This window comes from Medicago truncatula, chromosome 6 (assembly GCF_003473485.1).
Source record: "Medicago truncatula cultivar Jemalong A17 chromosome 6, MtrunA17r5.0-ANR, whole genome shotgun sequence".
Lineage (NCBI taxonomy): Eukaryota > Viridiplantae > Streptophyta > Magnoliopsida > Fabales > Fabaceae > Medicago > Medicago truncatula.
In genome coordinates, this window is record NC_053047.1 from 30,545,465 (window position 1) to 30,554,173 (window position 8,709).

The 8,709-nt window shown below is 32.7% G+C and overlaps 1 long non-coding RNA gene across 1 annotated transcript; it reads left to right on the forward strand.

Annotated features, from left to right (window-relative positions):
* The first annotated feature begins 2,334 nt into the window (after positions 1 to 2,334).
* On the forward strand, positions 2,335 to 4,759 carry LOC112422471 (uncharacterized). Its single transcript, XR_005646610.1, has 4 exons — positions 2,335 to 2,506; positions 2,701 to 2,760; positions 3,165 to 3,250; positions 4,486 to 4,759. It is a non-coding gene; the product is annotated as an uncharacterized lncRNA (long non-coding RNA).
* Positions 4,760 to 8,709: the final 3,950 nt, after the last annotated feature.

An 8,709-nucleotide genomic window follows, 5' to 3' on the forward strand; every position in this document is an offset into this window, starting at 1 on the left:
TACAATAATAATAAAGTGATATTAAAACATAAATTCACAAGTAAATTCACATTCACATTTTTCACATTCAATCCTTTAGAGCATCCATAATGGTAGTTCCTTAATAGGGACTCCTTAAATGGACCCCACGTTACACGTCACTTATTTATAATATATTAATAAAAGTACCTATTAAGAACTCAAATGGAAAAAAAAAAAAAAAAAAAACTCAAATGAAAAGTACATAAATATGTCCCACTTGCATCATTAAACAAAAATAATTTATTAATTAAATTATAAATTACCTCATAATATTTAATTACAATCCTTAAAAAAATTATCAAATATTTATTTATTCGTATGAACTTAAATTTCTACCACATTTGATAATAATTTGAAAATGAAAAAATTAACATTACAAATTTTACATTGCTTGTTAAAAAATAATAATAATTAAAGAAAGGTTGGATAAGTAGAAAATGGTGCAAGTTGTCCAACTATTCCTATTTGTTTTTTCTTTTATTTTAATTTTTTTATAATAGTGGTGTAACGGATATAATTTTCTTTTTAGGGTTTTTTATATACATATTTTTGAAGTTTTTTTTTTTGGTCGAACATTTTTGAAGTTTTAATCCCCTATTTTAAAAATCAACTTTTTGATCCCTATATTAAGGAAGTCGACAATATTTTTTGATCCCCCGCAAATTTTGATGATGTCACATCCTCGTTAATGACATGGTGCTGACCGTGTATTAATGAGGTATAAAAAATATTTTCCATGTCATTATTATTGATTAATATTATTATTTATTTTATTTTATATTATAAATTAATTAAAATAACTGCCTCCATCTTTACCATCAACATTCAACACTAACACAAGATTAATCACAATCTATCGTCAACACTCTTAAAACTCAACCCCCAAATGTGTATGTGATTGTTGGTTGTTGAAGATGAAGATTTGTTGAAGAAATTTTTATAATGAATAGTAATATTGTAATATATAAGTAAAATAAAAATATAGTTTTCAAATCATTGTCCCAAGTCAGCGTCACATCAATGAAGTTGTTGGGGGACAAAAAATATCCGTTGACTTTCTTAACAGAGGATCAAAATGTTGGTTTTTGAAATAAGGGTATTAAAACTTCAAAAATATGTAAATAGGAAGACCAAAAATACATTTAAGCCAAATTTAGATTTGAATAAAAAATAAGTAAAAATGAAGGAAAAAAGTGCAAATTAGTGGGGTCATGTGTTTGTTAGTGGAAGAAAAGGAAAGATTTTCAACAAAAAAAAAAAAACCTAAAATAACTTAGTACTAATAAAAACCAACTAAAAAAAAAAAACCTAACATAACCAAGTACTAATAAAAAACAATTAAAAGAAACAACAAATAAGGCACCAAGGCCTGGTGGTAGGTTGTCTTGATTGTTATTCCAAGGTCGTGGCTTCAAGTCTCATCTCACCTAGAAGTTTTAATTAATTCACATTTTTCATCATTTAATAAAAAAACGCGAAATTCTCTTTGAGACGACATTCAAGGACGTCGCAAACCATTTGGGGAATCTTCGACGGAATATGTAACGGAATAGTTATCGATGGAATAAAACCCTCGCTAAATCCCTCACAAAACTACGTAATGTCACATTTTTATGGAACTTATGACGGATACATAGCGACGACATAGACCCTCGTAAAATCCGTCGCTAATGACATCAAAAGAGTACCCCTCACAAAATCCGTCACAATTTGCGACGGAAATTAAACCCTCACAAATTTCCGTCGCTAAAAATGAATTTTCTAGTAGTGGAATGTGACTCTGCAAAATAAAATCAAGGTATTCAGTTTATTTCTTCATGAAATGTCTTTATCCGTAGTTTTGTGTAAGAGACATGAACGTCATATGATTTTGCTGCAAACTATCATATTTTTCAAAAAAAAATTAGGCAACATACAAGCCCACTCAATCAACATTTCCTGCAAGAAATTAATATCGAAATGAGTTATTTATTTTGTTGAGGATTTATGTCTTAAACGAATTAGTAATTTAGTAATTCTCATAGTTTACCAACATAAATTTTAAAAATTTATCTTGTGAAGATTTATGTTTGGAAACAGAAAAGTGAGAATGAAAAATATGAGAAAAGTGATTTTGAATATATGGTTTCAAAAGGTTGGTGATTTAAAATTTAGGGGGGAATTTCGAAATTTGAATTGTGATATGACAAGAGGTAAGTGCTGATTGACTTTGGTACAGTGACATTGAAAAATGGGAAATGTTTAAAAGCAATGAAACTATTAGTGGTCCCATCTATCTAGTAAGTTTTTTAGTTACATTGGAATGTCTAAACGATTCTTGAATGGAATGCAAGCACTGCTCATAAAATGTGTTAGTTTTCTTTCTAAATGTATGTTTAGAAAAGTTGCATTTTTGGATATAACTTGCTGGTGTGGGTGCTTCAAGCACTGTTTAGAATATAAATCAACAACTCGAATATAACAAGCAAGCACTGCTCAATAATAGGTAAACTACTGCTTCTTTAATATAAGAACTGTAAAAAGGAATGCTTACATGAAAAGAATCAAATTAAATTTAAAACTTGTGAATTGAGAGTTTCTTCTAAATTAGGATACATCATGTAGATTCTTTTCAGCATCTCTTATGCGTTCAACTGATTGCTCTTGTTTTTTGTGGTTAATATGCACGCACATTTCCAGGGCAGCAACCTAGTGAGTTATGATGAGAGACACCCACTTCCCCACCTAGATTCACATACTGTACGTTTTTTAGTCCATTTTAATTAAGTTGTTTATTCTTTAATCAATTTACATTGTTTTATATTTATAGCCTAAGCATTTCTAATAGATGTGATGGGACAAGAGGCTTATTAGCATAGTGGAATAATGTAATTTTGACAACTTTGGTATCTTCTGGCCAACACAAAAATGAAAAGTTCCTAATTTTAAATAATATTTCTAATTAGGACATTCAAGTAATCTTGACCCTTATGCAAATTGTCATAGGATAAGCAACACTTTATCAAGCTTAATGTATAGTTCTTCAATAATTAATTTCTCCTTATTTAGTGAATACTGTTTTATTGCATCTTGCTTGATTAAATTCATTTTTGTTTTGTTTTAATATTTAATATGTTTTGGTTTGATTTTTCTTTGTTTGTTAGCAATGGGATATGGTTGAGTTTGGGGATCTGGAAGAAGCATTAGTTCAGCAAGGAGTCAAAAGTGGACATGATGAAAACAAAGACATGTAAGTTTTTCTTTTTTATCTAATAACTCTTTTTCTGTTGTTAGATAAGCATAACCAACCCTTTCTGAATGCATAGGGTTTGTGTTCTGAATGAGTTGAAAGAATGCATAGGGGTTATGCCTTTTCCTATTAAAGTCTTTTTCCACATACTTACTATACAACTTAGAAATTTTAGAAAGCTGGTTGTAGAAATGACTTGTGAGCATTTAAATGGTGAATACATAAAGAACTTCCAATAAAACAATATTATGTTTTTAAAAAACTTATAATTGGCTCCTTATTGAGATGTTACCACTTAAACTTCTGAATTTAGAGAAATATATAATTTACTTTATAATAAGGGCATGCGACTGCAAAAATGAGGAGATGATAGAAATTCAATGCATACCATAAAATGATAGGATAAAAAGTGAATATCAATTGTTGTTTTTAGCTTTAGTTATCATTCGATGAAGAAAATCCAGCTTTGCATGATAATTTATTTAGTTTAAGTTTAAGTATAGCTTTTGTATAATTTAGTGATTAGATTTATAGAGAAAAACGAAGCTTTAAACTTAATTTTTGTGGTTTAACTTTCAGTGTATGTTATGTATGATTTAGTGAGAAAAAAAATCCAACTTTATGTATGATTTCTAGGTCAAAAAATCCAATTTATGTATGATTTAATGAATACCATAAAATGATGTATAGCGGGAATTTGAAGAGTACCATAATAAAGTTTACTCTCCATACAATATAGAGAAAATAAATCATTTGCTTTCATAATGAGGGCTGCCATCTGCAATAGATTAAAAAGTAAAGAGCAATGATATTTGAACAACTATTTGGTACAATCTATTGGACAACCTTCATTTTATCTCTTTTCATTGGTCAAAAACAATGGAGAGAGAAAAAGGAAGAAAGAGAGTAAAAATATGATGTGAGTATGAGAGGGAAGATTGTCTAAAAGTTATCACAAAGTGATTGTACAAATATCATAGTGTTGCAGTTTGGAGTAATTAGCGTATATTCAACAGTAGGAAGCCAAATCTTGAAAAAATAAGTGAAGACCATAAAATGATGTATAGCAGAAATTTGATGAATACCTTTGCATATGTGAAAATAAAAGAATGAAGAGGTTAAAGTAGTGTGGTTGGCAGCAGTAGTATTGCTTCATATCTGTTGTTTGTCTTTAATCACTTTCTCTTGTAATAGCTTTTCTAATAACCCCCCTCTTTCACCACAATATTCTGCAGGGAAAGAAAACATAAGAGAACTCCAGAGAAATGTGTTGAATATTGAATCAAATTATGGGAAAAGAGATCTGGCAAAACAAAGTGGAAGGAAATGGAAGATGGATGGGAAATATGACAATTATATATGTCCACAAGTTTAAGCTGTGTATATACTTTATTTATTTGTTTATAGGGTGTCTCTCATTTAAGCTGTGGAAGGAAATGGAAGATTGAGGGTGGAGCGTATGTGTTTATAATATTTTTTGTGTGTAGCCTGACATCATTACTTTCTCAATCTACTGTAGCAAAACGGCGTCCATCCACTTGATATGAGCAGATGCAGATCACATGGTCTTAAAAAGCCAAATCCGGAATTAATAACAATAAATAGGTGTACTTACCTAAACCATAGCAATAAGTGGTTATTAACTGGGCCACTCCCTATTAAAATTATTTTTCAGAAAAAAATATTCGAAAATTCCCAAATAAATCCACATCAGCAGAACAGTTCTTTCTAACAGGCCCGTTCCTAGAGTTTTATGAGTCTTAGGCATAATATGAAAAAAGGACCCTTATATAATGCATCATAATTTTTTTATCTCATTGTTATGTTTTTTTAGACAACATCTGAAAATAAATTAAATATTTTATATACACCAAAACAAAATAAAAATACCGTAGAAGTAGAAAAAAATAGCACATGTGAAGTAGACTAGAATTTTAGCACCCTATTTTCAACTAAAATAGAATTTGCTTTGTTATGAAAATTATCCCAATTTCTTGGATAATAAATATCGTCGATAAGAGGGTGTATATAGAAATATTTGTGTTACATGGGATATATATAGCAAATCTCACTAAAAGGGCCAAAAATACTAACAGATGTCAGCCCATTCCTTTATCATGTCAAAGTTTGGGCCTTTGCAGAGAATGTTTCTATATATATCCCCCGAAATCCAAATATTTCTATATACACCTCCCTTATCTTAAAAAAAATTTGGGCCCCCTACCGGCATGGACCCTAGGCCGTCGCACTCGCGGCCTATGCTCTAGGGCCGGCCCTGCTTTCTAAATATCACCCTTTTAGGATGTTTTTTGATGTAATTTCACTTTGCATTTGTCACACGATTTGTGTTTTTTAAAGTAGGAGGTAGGCCTCCCTTGTGTGATCATTGAATTCAATGGAATAAGAATAAAAATTAGAGTAAAATTATGTTGAGAGAAATGGATCATAAAAGTTATAATCGTACATCTATATGCAAACAAAAGAAACGTACATCGCACATTACTCCAGTTTCATAATCACCACCCCTAACACCAAGTTAAAATCCGACTAAAATTCATGAGTTCCTATTGGTCTATCTATATGCAAATGCTCGTGATCCGGCCTTCACATCTATGCAGAGCCAAATGTTCCACCATTGGGCAATACCTCAGCATTGGATATTAACTCTTAAAATTTAATGTTCAGTATCCCACAGTTGGACATTATTTTGAATCACCTAATGCATATGAATCGTCAATACCCCACTATTGGATAATAACTCCTAAAACTCGATGTTCAATACCCCACCATTAGGCATTTGTCCAAGTCCTCTTATGCACGAATGTCCTCTTATTTTCGTGATTGTTCAATCCTATTGTTATTTGAGATCAAATTAAATGTTAACTGAATGAGTGTACATTATAAATTAACATTTCATTTTTTTTTATTTGACAAGAACATTGCATTTATAATTTACCATCTAATTTATAGCATGCTTACATATATCGTTAAATTAATCATGTGACCAGTGTAAGATTACTCCATGTTTTTTAAATACTTTATTTCAGATAAATTTAACAATGAATCATAATATTTGAATACACTCCTAATTAGTTATTAGTTTTTATGATCGTCCACTAATATTTACACCATTCTCAAAACAACTAATATCAAGTCTTTGAATTTATAACATAATAAAATACGATACAATTGAACCATATAGAAACAAATGAATGAGTCAGAGTTTATACCTCAATCACGTAATTCCAACCATCAATTACAATTTATTTTCTTTGTTCATTTGACAAACGACTTTTCGTCTTAACACTCCTATGTTAAGTTCTATTAATTCGAATGACTAACTCATTGTTAATATTCCTTGTTGTAAAAAAAGTAAATTTAGAGGTTAATTATAATTAATTACATTTCAATTAGTAACTCATTTTTATCCTAAAAAATAAAGATAATTAAGTAGCTAGTTTAGAGTTTAATTATAATTAAATAGATTTAAAAGCTTAATATCAACGAAAAATTGGTTTGAAAAAATTTCATCATTGTTGTCCAATTTGTATGTAACCAGTGTAGTGTAATGGTTTTTGTATCTAGGGCTTGGCTAAGTGATTAGACATGTTAGGGGGACAACAAAGCAGTTTAGTGTTACAGCAGTTTAGTTTTGTTCGGTGGTTTTCTTCTTTGTGGGCTTGACGTGGACAACAAAGTTCAGATCTGAGCTCCTTTCGTCTAGCTTTCATGACGAATGAGGGATGGAAAAGGGTGGATCTGTCGAAGGAGGAAGAAGAGGGTTTCGCTCTCGAAGAAACAGAGGTCACCGGAGATGATGCGTTTAAGAACTCTTTGGTGGGTAAGCTCTGGATTGTTAACCCTTTCAACACAAGGGTGTTCAAACAAGTGATTGTTCAATCTTGGAGGCTGAAGAACCCTGTTGAGGTACAAGATCTGAACAAAAACCTCTTTTTGTTTAGGTTTTCATCTAAAAGGGATGTGGATAGTGTTATGAAGTCAGGACCATGGAGCTTTGATAGAAATTTGTTAGTGCTCAAGAAAATCTCAGGCGAAGAACAACCATCTGAGATGGAAATGAACACGACAGAGTTCTGGACCAGAGTCTATGATCTTCCTTTGAAGCTCAGAACAGACGCAACATCAAAGAAGTTAGGGGATACGATTGGAAAATTTGTTGAGGTGGATCCGAAGGATGTTAACCGTTTGGGTAAGTTTCTTAGAGTCAAAGCTGAAATTGATTTGAAGAAACCACTCAAAAGGGGTACTGTTATCAAGTATCAGGGGAAGAGCTTGCGTGTTTTCTTCAAGTACGAGAGGCTGCCAAATTTCTGTTATATTTGTGGCAGGGTGGGGCATCAGATTAAAGACTGCGATGAAAGGGAAGGGCACGAGGATGTGGATTTTGATGACATTGAAGAGAAAGATCTTCCTTTTGGTCTTTGGATGAGGGCGTCACCTTTGCCAAGAATTACGGGAGAAATAAAAACAGAGCAGAGTTCAAGCTCTTGCACTCGCAGTTTGTTTTCCGATTCCAGCAATAGTAGAGGAACTCCAATCCGTAGTGGGGAGAGGGAGGTGGAAGTGGAACAGTTACAAGTACAAGGCAAGGAGATGGAGCGGGCAGAGTTAGAAAAGACACAACATGAGGTGGAAAGTGTGGCGGAGTCTCTTGGTAATGTGGTGCTATCAAAAGACAAAGCCCCAACTTTTGATTTGGGATCTCACACAAAACCAATGGCAAAGACGGGACCTAAAAAAGGCCGGACTTGAATTCGCAAACAAAATCCAAGGAAAGGGAAGAAACAACAAGAGGCTCTAGTGGCGGAGTTAGGGAAGCGACATTTGGTGGATGTGAATATCACAGAGGTGGACCCTATGGAGCTTTGTGTGGGTGAGAAAAAAAAGAGGAACAAGGGGGATGAAAACAGTTCACAAAATCAAGAGGTGGTGTTGGATGACCAACACCGCCTAATCCAATGAAAATACTCAGTTGGAACTGCAGGGGGCTGGGGAACCCTCGGGCAGTTCGAGCCTTGTTAAGGCTCATTCGTTTGGAAAATCCCCACTTAGTTTTCCTGATGGAGACTAAGTTAAAAGCTGGCGATATGGAAAGAATTAAACATAAATGTAATTTTAATTCTGGTGTTTTTGTAGATTGCATTGGCACCGGCAGGGAAAGATCAGGAGGTCTAGCTTTGTTTTGGCTTGACCAAGTTGATGTCTCTATTGTCTCTTTTTCTCTAAATCATATTATGGGTTCCTCTGAAGATGGTGAAGATGGGATGAGGTGGTTCTTTTCTGGTATCTATGGTTTTCCGTTGGAGGCAGACAAGTGGAGGACTTGGGATTTAATTCGCCAACTTTCCCCTCCTTCAGATAGCAAGTGGGTGATTTTTGGTGATTTGAATGATACTGTTTCTACGGAAGAAAAAATTGGAGGTAATCCTAGAACTTCA